This window comes from Mus musculus, chromosome X (genome assembly GCF_000001635.26).
Source record: "Mus musculus strain C57BL/6J chromosome X, GRCm38.p6 C57BL/6J".
NCBI classification, from domain to species: domain Eukaryota; kingdom Metazoa; phylum Chordata; class Mammalia; order Rodentia; family Muridae; genus Mus; species Mus musculus.
Window position 1 is genome coordinate 7,750,662 of NC_000086.7, and position 11,813 is coordinate 7,762,474.

Genomic DNA, 11,813 nt, shown 5'->3' on the forward strand with positions numbered 1-11,813 from the left:
CCTTCTCGCGCAGCGCCCCGCTCGTTCCTGGGCGCGCGCCTCCTCGCCTGCTCCCTACCTCTGGGCCGCGTTTGACCGCACACACAAGCGTTCGCCTTCAGAGGCAGATGGGGGACCCCCGGATGGCGGGAGAGGTGCGGTGGCCCCGCCGTGGGCGGCGGCCCCGCGCCCCTCACCTTTAACTCAGGACGTCCGTTTCTGGCTGCACAGCCACCTCCGCCGCTGAGCGCGAACCTAGGGGGCTGGAGGACGAGGGGGGCGGGGCGCAGGACCACAGCAGCGGCAGAGACAAAGTGCGCAGGCGCCAGCTTGGGTCTTAGGTTTTCCTGCTTTGGGAGCACCAGGAATGAAGAAGAAGCGGGGAGTTTGTGCGCACGCGCTTTTTTGGGGCGGCAGAGCTTTAAGCCACACCCCCTAGGTGAGCCGCCCTGATCCTCTGACTCCAAGTCACTCTTCCCTAAGACAATATCCCAAATGCTATGGATAAGCCTTTATCGTGCCTCCCAAAAGCTCCTATTGCCGTCTCCTAGATGCTCCCCAAAACGACCTTCCATCATCCTTCAAATTATCTCTCCAAAGTATTGTCTGATCTCAAGCAGTACCTTTAGGCTAAGCCATTCTCTGCTGTCTTTGGCCTGCACCAAACTCATAAATCTCTTGATCAAGCATGCAGAAATCATTTGTTGACCCTAGGTTAGACCTGCAAGTTAGCCTCCATGGATGTCAAAATTGTATGCACAATTTGTTTTTCATAGCATGCCCTTAGAGTGTATGCTTCAAGCTACACTCCCGTAGCCTCCAAATCTCTCTTTACATCTGAATTGCACCCCCAAATCACTTCCCATAATTCCCTCAACTGTTAATCCCAAACAGTACCTCCAGTCCACTCCTCATCAATACTCAGTTTGCACCAGTAAACTGCCATCCATAGCCTCTGAACTATCCCTTCTTCACTATCCTCAATTGACTCTCGAAGCCAATGACTTCTAAACAGCATTTATATTAATCATTCATTCATTTGCGGTACCTAGAATTTCAGGAACCCAAGGCCTCATATGTAATAGGCTAGTGCTCTACCAGTGGGGAAAAAAAGCCAAACTCCAAATATCATTCCTAAATCCTAAATTCACGGTGCATGGGAAACACCTTCTGTATACCCCAAACACTATAATCACACCACCCTCTGTCGGACTCTGAGTGGATTATCCAAGAACCTGCAAGGCCACCCCAAAGAACTCCAGTTATGTTCAATATAGACTCCACCTGCACCTCTAATTGCTTCCAACTGTCACTGGTTTTACTGCAAACCATGCTCCATGGACACCCCACCAAAACAAACCACCTTCCACTAACAGACCATTCCATCTCTACAAAACTTCCTTTGTTCTGGTGCTGCTTGTGTGCTCCCTCAGTGAGGACCGGGTGCCTCTTTTGTGAAGCGGCAGCTGAGGAGACTCTGGCGCTCGCCATGGCCGACGAGAAACCCAAGGAAGGAGACAAGACTGAGAAGAAGGATCATATTAATTTGAAGGTGGCGGGACAGGATGGTTCTGTGGTGCAGTTTAAGATTAAGAGGCATACACCACTTAGTAAACTAATGAAAGCCCATTGTGAACGGCAGGGTTTGTCAATGAGGCGGATCAGATTCCGGTTTGATGGGCAGCCAATCAACGAAACAGGCACACCTGCACAGTTGGAAATGGAGGAAGATACAATTGATGTGTTCCAGCAACAGACTGGAGGTGTCTACTAAAAAGGTAGCCTAGCCGGGCGTGGTGGCGCACACCTTTAATCCCAGCACTCAGGAGGTAGAGGCAGGCGGATTTCTGAGTTTGAGGCCAGCCTGGTCTACAAAGTGAGTTCCAGGACAGCCAGGGCTATACAGAGAAACCCTGTCTCAAAAAAACCAAAACCCAAAAAAAAAAAAAAAAGAAAGAAAAAAAAAAGGGAGCCTGCTACTTTACTCCAGAATTTTGTTATAGACCAAGAATACATTCTCAATTAGAAAGCCACAATTTGGTCCCACCACATCCTGACTACTACAGTATAGTTTTCTCTTCTTTCATTTCCCTGTCCCCATTTCTTTATTGTACATAAAGTAACTGGTGTATGTGCACACGCATAGTGCTCTCTCTTTCTTTTCCTTTTTTAAACTAAATGGCCAATGTTCTGTTCTGGTTGGCATCAGATGGAGATGGTCTGGGGGAAAATACTGGGTCTGTGAAAATACCCCTTCTCCACTAGTGGCATGCTCATTCAGCTCTCATCTTTATATTCCAGTAAGTTATTTTGCTCTCATTGTTTTAACAAAAGAACCCAACACCAAATCCTTGCATACCTTGTTCGATTGGAGAATTTTAATGTTTTTCATTTATCATTGTAAAACCAAGGATAATTTTATAACTTTTTTGTACGTAGCTGTTACATGTAGGGCAATCTGTCTTTAAGTAGGGATAAATTACTCTTGAACAAAATGATCCTAGATAGTTTTCCCTTCAAGTCAAGCGTCTTGTTGTTTAAATAAACTTCTTATTTAAAATGAAAAAAAAAAACTTCCTTTGCTGTTTTTTTTTTGTTTGTTTGTTTGGGGGACGATGTCCCATGAGGGACAGGCTAATTCTCAATTCTAAGTAGTCAAAGATAGTCTTGAACTTCTGATCCTCCTACCTCCGCCTCCTGAGCCATAGCTCTCGACTTTCCCCTACTTTTAAAGACAATTTCATATGGCCTAAGAAGGCCTGGACCTTGCTGTGTGACTGAGGATGAGAGTCAACTCCTGATCCGTGGAGCTGGAGAGATGGCACAGATGGTTAGGAACAGCGACTGCTCTTCCAGAGGACCTGAGTTTGCTTCCCAGCATTCAGATGGTGGTCCTTGCAAGTGGTGCTCACAGATACATGCAGGAAATACAGTCATACATGTAAAAACAAAAGAAATAAAATTAAAATCAACTCCTTAGCCTCTCGCCTCCACCATCCCAGTAAGGTCCCAATCACACTCCTAGACAACCACAAATCAACTGTCTATGGATTCCCTTTATCCTAGACATGTCATTTTTATATGTCACTTTTATTTTAGGTATATGAGTGTTTTGCCTGCATGTATGTATCTATGTGTACAACATGCATTCAGCGCCTGCGGGGGCCAGAAGAGGGCAGCAGCTTCCCTAGAATTGGAGATACAAATGGCTCTGAGCCACGGGAGTGCTCTAGAAGAGCAGCAAGTGCTCCTAAATGTGGAGTCTTCTCTCTAGCTCCAGTATGTAGATGGGGGGGGGGTTGTTTTACTTTGTTTTTTGAGACAGGGTTTCTCTGTGTAGTCATGACTGTCCTGGAATTCATTTTGTAGCCTAGGCTGGCCTCAAACTCAAGATCCGCCTGCCTCTGCCTCCCCAAGTGCTAGGACTAAAGGTGTGCACTGCCACCCCATCCCTCACTCCCACTCGGGGCTGTAGATGTTTTAATGTGTAGCTTAGCATAGGCTTTTGGGTGGTAATGATCATTTTTTTGAGACATGGTCTCACACTGTGTCCCAGGCTAGCTTGGACTCTTCATGATGCTTCTGCCTCAGCCTCTCAAAAGAGCTTTACCATAGCATAGGTTTTGAAGTTCTATACCTATTGTAGTGTGTACCAAGTAGTCTCTTCTTTGTTCTTTTCATTACTGAATATTTGTCTAATTGATGATCTATTAATTGTACCCCCAAACCACTCACTATCATCTTTCAGCTACAAAGCAGAAGAGTTCCCAGAAATCCACACACAGACACACAAACATACAGAGAGTTTTTTTTTTTAATCTATTAACATTTCCGGTAAGAATCCTAGAGTGGTAATTATGATTCTCAAAAAAAAAAAATCTTTTTTTTTAAAGATTTATTTATTGGTTATATGTAAGTACACTGTAGCTGTCTTCAGACACTCCAGAAGAGGGAGTCAGATCTCCTTACGGATTGTCTTAGTCAGGGTTTCTATTCCTGCACAAACATCATGACCAAGAAGCAAGTTGGGGAGGAAAGGGTTTATTCGGCTTACATTTCCATACTGCTGTTGATCACCAAAGGACGCAGGGCTGGAACTCAAGCAGGTCAGAAAGCAGGAGCTGATGCAGAGGCCATGGAGGGATGTTCTTTACTGGCTTGCTTCCCCTGGCTTGCTCAGCCTGCTCTCTTATAGAACCCAAGACTACCAGCCCAGAGATGGTCCCACCCACAAGGGGCCTTTCCCCTTGATCACTAATTGAGAAAATGCCTTAGAGTTGGATCTCATGGAAGCATTTCCTCAACTGAAGCTCCTTTCTCTGTGATAACTCCAGCCTGTGTCAAGTTGACACAAAACTAGCCAGTACACGGATGGTTGTGAGCCACCATGTGGTTTCTGGGATTTGAACTCCGGACCTTCGGAAGAGCAGTTGGGTGCTCTTACCCACTGAGCCATCTCACCAGCCCCAGAGAGTTTTTTAAATGTTAAAAACAAGCCTAAAAATAAACACAAAAACAAAAACAAACTTCCAAAAATATCCCAAAATGCTTTTTAACAATACATAACATCACTGACTTCAAACTTTTCAATAATTATGTCACCTCTAAAATTACCCAAGAGCCCCAACTCTGCCTATAAATACTCCCTAACTCCTTTCCTGGGTCTCACAACTACACCACAAACTGTAAAACTGTAATCCCCAACTAAACTACACTGTTTAATTATTTTCATGCCTAACTTGTCTGGCCCTTTGTGTGTGTGTGTGTGTGCATGCATCCTTTATCTATGATTTATTTCTGAGATTCCTGCCTTTTTTCCCTCCTTCCCTTCCCTTCCCTTCCCTTCCCTTCCCTTCCCTTCCCTTCCCTTCCCTTCCCTTCCCTTCTCTTCCCTTTCTTTCTCTCCTTTCCTTCTTAAAAATTGTTTACTTATTTATGTGAGTACACTTTAGCTATTTTCAGACACACCAGAAGAGGACATTGAATACAGCATCAGAACTCATTACAGATGGCTGTGAGCCACCATGTGGTTGCTGGGATTTGAACTCAGGACCTCTGGAAGAGCAGTCAGTGCTCTTAACCACTTAGCCATCTCTCCAGCCTCCTTTCCTTCTTTTCTATTCTCTTTTTTGTTTTGGAGAAAGGGTCTCTCTACAAAGCACAGGCTGTCCTAGAACTCTGTAGCCCAGTCTGGCTTCTGCCTTTGAGCACTGGGATGAAATGTATGCACCATGATTCCTCCCTTCTACTCCCCCATCTCTGTAGCTCTCTCTTTTGAGACAGGGTCTCCACTAGTTCAGGCTTGTCTCAAACTTGCCAAAGATCCTGAGAACAGACCATGGTCACAGAAACACACAAACACACGCGCGCGCGCACACACACACACACACACACACACACACACACACACTTTTAAAACCTTAAAACCGCCAAGCGTGGTGGCCCACGCCTTTAATCCCAGCACTAGGGAGGCAGAGGCAGGCAAATTTCTGAGTTCAAGGCCAGCCTGGTCTATAAAGTGAGTTCCAGGACAGCCAGGGCTATACAGAGAAACCCTGTCTCACAAACAAACAAAAAAACCCTTAAAACCAGTTTTGTCAACTGTGCCATCTATACCATGCCCCAAGAATTCCCAACTATACCCTAAAATTGCCCCTCACTATCCCCTAGTGTTACTTGCAACTGTCCCCCATTTACAGTCCCAGTCTCCCAATTATACACAAACCAGTCTCCAGTGAAGCCACATCCCTTTGATAGTTCCAACAGCACCCATGTACTTTCCAGTAGTCCCCACTTATGCCCTTACATTTCCACCAGTGATTCCCAAGCATATCTAAGTGCCTCACGATAACTTCCAACTTCACACCAAAGCTTCAGGGTTAGCTTCTCTGTGGCTGCTCTAACTCATCACCATTAGCCTGGTGGCTTAAGACAACAGAAATTTGGAAATCTGCTCTTTCACAGTTCTGGGAAATAGAAATCTAAAATCAATTTCACTGAGCCAAAATCAAGGTGTCGCCAAAGCTGCTCTGGACTCTCTAAGAGAAAAGGTACTCATTGTCTCTTCCAGCTCCTTGTGACTGCTGTCATTCCTTGGCTTGTAGCCCTGTCACCATACTCTCTGTCCCCACTTTATCACTTCCTCCATGTCTGTTGGTCAGACCTGCTTCACTTACCTTTCTTTTTTTTTTCCTTTTTTTTGGGGGGGTGAGGGTTGGTTTTGGTTTTTCGAGACAGGGTTTCTCTGTGTAGCCCTGGCTGTCCTGGAACTCACTTTGTAGACCAGGCTGGCCTCGAACTTAGAAATTCACCTGCCTCTGCCTCCCAAGTGCTGGGATTAAAAGTGTGAGCCACCACGCCCGGCTTTCACTTACCTTTCATAAGAACACTTGTGGCCTGGTCTACAGAGTGAGTGCTAGGACAAGCCAGGGCTCAACAGAGAAACCCCGACTTGAAAACCCCCTTTTTAAAAAACAAAACAAAACAAAACAAAAGAATCCTTGTGGTTACAGTTAGGGTCTGCTTGGATAATCCAGCATAATCTCCCCAATTCAAAATCCTTCATTTACAAGCTAAGTCTGCTGATGTATGCCTTCAATCCTGGCTACTCAGGAGACCGATTTTTTAAATCACTTAAGCACAGGAGTGTGAAGCCAGCCTTGGCAGCATAGCAAGATCCTGACTTCTCTAAACCAGGCATTAGTAGTGCACACTTTCTTTCTTTTTTTTTTAAAAATATTTATTTATTTATTATATGTAAGCACACTGTAGCTGTCTTCAGACACTCCAGAAGAGGGCATCAGATTTTTGTTATGTGGTTGCTGGGATTTGAACTTAGGACCTTTGGAAGAGCAGTTGGCACTCTTAACCACTGAGCCATCTCACCAGCCCCAGTAGTGCACACTTTCAATCCCAGCACTGGAGAGGCAGAGGGAGGTGGATCTCTGTGAGTTTGAGGCCAGCCTGGTCTGCATAGAGGGTTCCAGCCAGAGCTATGCAGTGAGACCCTCTCTTAAACAAACACACAAGTTAAATAAACGTTTAAGGCAAGCCTCTGATTTAGTCACATCTGCAAAGCCCTTCTCATGCTCTCCCTCCCACGCTCGGTCTTGCTTTCGGGTCTGCTCCCACTACTGCTCTCTCAGTTGTGATATAACACACATGAGGGCCAGTGGGCTGGCTCAGTGAGTAACAGGCCCTGAACCCATGTAAAGGGAGAAGGTGAGAACTGACTCCTTCAATCTGGCTTCTAACCTCCATATGATGTATGTACAAATATGTACAATGCACACTATATATGAATAAACAAACACATAATTTTTCCCAAAGGCTGCAGGGTGTGACAGCATACCACCTCTAATCCTGGCCACTGGGAAGGCAGAAGCAGGTGGCTCTCTGACGAGTTTGAGGCCAACCTGGTAGTCTACTTAGCAAATTCCAGTCTAGCCAGCTATCCATAGTGAAACCCTAGCTCAATAAAACAGATAAAGGAAGAAAAGACAGTAAAGAAAAAACTCATGGGTCAGGACAAAGGTAACTCTAGGAGGGAAGTTTCTACACTCCCCAATGATCTTATAACTCTACCATAAATACCTACTGCCATTCTGTCATGCCCTGGTCTCTCAACTATATTTCCAATCTTACCCCCATAGGTTCCCGCCTCAACTGGAAACTCTGGCTGGACCCTTTCTTTCCTTGACAGACCACTCAGCTAAATGATGGCTGCTCAGAGACCTCAGCCACCCTTGATCACAAGTCTTATGTACCCCTAAACACCTTCAAGCTTACCTTCCAACTGCTCCCCCTCTGCGTTCCACATCTCCCTTCCACTGGGCCCAAGTTGTCTCACAGTGAAACCCCTGGGGACAGGGCCTGTCAAGGAGGGCTGTCGAGGAGGTCTGTCGAGGAGGTTGAGAGTGAGAGATTAAGAGACTGGGGCCTATCGTACATGGTTTGCCTCAGGGAAGCACTCGTCATGGACTCACTTGGGGCAGGTATATGAAGCTGGCGCTTGTTACACTGGAGGGTGTGAAAGAACAATCTGTAAAGAGTTGGTTTCAGTCTGTTGCAAGGTTTTTTTTTTACACCATGGTGCCTATTCATCAGACCATGCTTTGTGTTTTGTTTGCTCTTGTTTGTTTGTTTGTTTGTTTGTTTGTTTTTGAGGCAGGGTCTCTCTACATAGCCCTGTCTGTTCTGGAACTCACTATGTAGACCAGGCTAGCTTAGAACTCACAGAGGGTCCACATACCCCTGACTTCCGAGGGTTGGAATGAGTGTGCAGCACCACATCTAGCTTCTGTATTTATTTATTTATTTATTTTAAAAAGATTTACTTATTTATTTATTTTATGTAAGTACACTGTAGCTGTCTTCAGACACACCAGAAGAGGGCATCAGATCTTGTTATGGATGGTTGTGAGCCACCATGTGGTTGCTGGGAATTGAACTCACGACCTTCAGAAGAGCAGTCAGTGCTCTTAACCACTGAGCCATCTCTCCCACCCCCTCCCCCCACCCCGTATTTATTTTTTGAGATGAAGTCTTGACTATGTTGCCCAGGCTAGATCCATACTCTTGACCTCACTCAATCCTTCCACCTCAGTCTGCCACCACTGCCCTGCCCTTTCCTTTTTTCAAACTGTATGTGAGATGTGAGATTTATCCCCGAACAGGATTCTGAATGGTGTGAGAGAGCAGAGTGGAAAGCCGCAGGAGTGCACACTTTCCACTTGTCCAGGACAAGTTCTAGGACAGCCAGAGCTATGTAGTGTGATTTTGTCTCAACTTCTCCCCCCACACACATACCACATTGTATTGTAATATATTTAAGGAAGGAAAAGAGATGTCCTCTTTAATTTTTATTATTAATTTTATTTTATGTGTAAGAGTGTTTTGCCTTTGTATATGTATGTGTGCCACCTGTGCCTAATGTCCACTGAGGCTGGAAGACAGATCTCTTGGAACCAGAATTACAAATGGTAGTGAGCCACCATGTGGATTCTGGGAACTGAATCCAGGACCTTTACAAGAGCAACACGTAATCTTACCTGCCAAGGCAGCTCTCCAGCTCCTTCTATTTTATTTTTGAAACAGGATACTGCTATGAACCTGGCTGACCTCAAATTGTGTTCCTTCTACCTTATCCTCCTGAGCCGGGATTACAGACATACATGACTCTGCCTGGCTTAAGGATTTTACCCATAGAACATTCGGTTAGAATGCTTCAAAGTATCAAAATAAAAAGAAAAATTCTCAAACTATGTGAAAATCTTAAGAAAAAAAATGTTTAAAAAGGAATTTTAAACAATCTTACAATAGTTGCCAGGCATGGTGGCGCACACCTTTAATCCCAGCCCTCGGGAGGCAGAGGCAGGTGGATCTCTGAGTTTGAGGCCAGCCTGGTCTACAAAGTGAGTTCCAGGACAATCAGGGCTACACAGAGAACCCTGTCCCCCTTTTTTTTTTTTTTACAATGTCTCTTCTTGGGGCTAGAGAAGATGCCTCAATGGTTAAGAACATTAGCCTCTGCTCTTCCAGAGGACCTAGATTCTAGGACCAGGCATGGACAGGGCACACATACCCATGTGCAGGGGAAACACTAATACACATAAAATGTATCTAACATCATCATCATCATCGTCATCGTCATCATCATCATCATCATCATCATCATAAAGGATTGAGAAACCAATCAGAGAGCCGGGCGTGGTGGCACACGCCTTTAATCCCAGCACTCCGGAGGCAGAGGCAGGTGGATTTCTGAGTTTGAGGCCAGCCTGGTCTACAGAGTGAGTTCCAGGACAGCCAGGGCTATACAGAGAAACCCTGTCTCGAAAAACCAAAAAAAAAAAAAAAAGAGAAACCAATCAGAGGATAACAGCATTTGCTCTCCTAGAGGACCCAGGTTCTGATCCCCAGTGTCCACATGCAGACTTACAGTCATCTGCAACTCCAGTTTCAGGGTACCCAGTGCCCTCTTCTGACCTCCGCAGGCTCTTACATGCATGTGGTACACATACATACAGGCAGGCACACACACACATACCCTAGAAAAATAGATGGATACATAAATATTAAAAAAAAAATACGGACTGGAGAGGTGGCTCGGCAGTTAAGGGCACTGATTGCTCTTCCAGAGGTCCTGAGTTCAAATCCCAGCAACCACATGGTGGCTCACAACCATCTGTAATGGGACCCGATGCCTTCTTCTCAGGTATCTGAAGACAGCTGCAGTGTACTCATATAAATAAAATAAATAAATAAATCTTAAAAAAAATAGTAGCCTGGAGTAGTGTTGGGGGTGGATGGCCTTCAATCCCTTCTCTGGGGGTTGGGGGTTTAGAAGAGGGGAGATTTCTGAGAAATCAAGGCCAATGTGGTTTTCTGTAGTGAGTTCCAGGCCAGCGGGAACTACAAAAGTAGCTCCTGTCTTGAAGCCTTCAAAAGTAACTTAAAACTATAACCTTTCTTCTGTAAAGGGTCCCCATTGTGAGGTGGTCATGTCTGTGCAGAAATGTGCATATTTACAAAGCCAAGGGAGTGAGATTAGCTCTAGTGCAAGCCCAGTGAGCATCCTTGCTTTTATTTATTTATTTATTTATTTATTTATTTATTTATTTATTTATTTATTCTATGTAAGTACACCATAGCTGTCTTCAGACACCCCAGAAGAGGGAGTCAGATCTCACTACGGATGGTTGTAAGCCACCATGTGGTTGCTGGGATTTGAACTCAGGACCTTCGGAAGAGCAGTCGGGTGCTCTTACCCGCTGAGCCATCTCATCAGCCTGCATCCTTGCTTTTTCTTCCAGGAGTACTCGTATCTCAGACCATTCTGCAACTCACTGTGTAGCTAAGGATGATCTGGACCAACAAATTCTCTGCTGTTCATGTCCCTCCTCCTGTGATGACAGAGTTGTCCCACCATACTCCCACACCCGCTGTCATAAATTTTCTCCTGCTCCAACTGATGGTCTCAGGATGCTGGGAAGTAGGATGGGAGAAGTGGTGGGCTCTGGTGTTTTATGAACTACGTGTACCTGTTGGTGTCAGTGGAACTTCTGTGTCTGCGTCACCCTGCATTTATCTGCCGCACACAGGCTCCTCCTAAATGATTGATCAAGCAAACAAGTGAGCAAATCGATTAAGGTTGGGAAATTTCTTGTATGCAAAACAGCTTGCCTGCCTTTTTCCTTATTTATATATCTCTTATCCTCATAACTTTGCCAACACAGTTTATGGCCCCATTTGCCAGGGCAGGAACGTGGAGGCGCAGAGTGGAGCAGGTCTTCTGCATTATTCAAATAGTTCATTTTGATTATAGAAGTCATTCTCTGGAAACCAGATCTAATTACCATCCGTCCACTCATTCATCCATCTGTCAAAAGCTTCATTGACCGTCTATTGCGTAGTACAACGATCATAGTACAACAAATACTTTAGATAACAACAAAAAAGGCTGAGCTCTTTCTGGAAGACCAGCTCCGTGGCTGGACTGTGGGTACCAAAAGGGCAGGGTTTCAGCACCACCTTTAAGGAATGTCGGTGCCTCACTCAAAGTGGCTTGAGAAGACATGGGTACCAAGAAGTTGGGGTGCGGGCTGGGAAGATCCAGGGCTAAGAGCCGGCATGGTTCCGCTAAAAAAAAAAAAAAAAAAAAAAAAAAACCTTGGCATGGAGACTTTCCACGCAGGTGCAGAAAACCCAAGACTCAGCTTAATATCTTGCTGGGGATGGGGATTGGGGCTGGGGGGCATGAGGATGGTGTGGATAATTTGAGGGAGGGGGTGTGGCTCAGGAAGCTACGTAAAAATGAAGGCGTGGCTCAACCA

General features: G+C 45.3%; 1 pseudogene; it reads left to right on the forward strand.

Annotated features, from left to right (window-relative positions):
• Smt3h2-ps (SMT3 suppressor of mif two 3 homolog 2, pseudogene (S. cerevisiae)) lies at positions 1,387 to 2,535 on the forward strand (annotated as a pseudogene).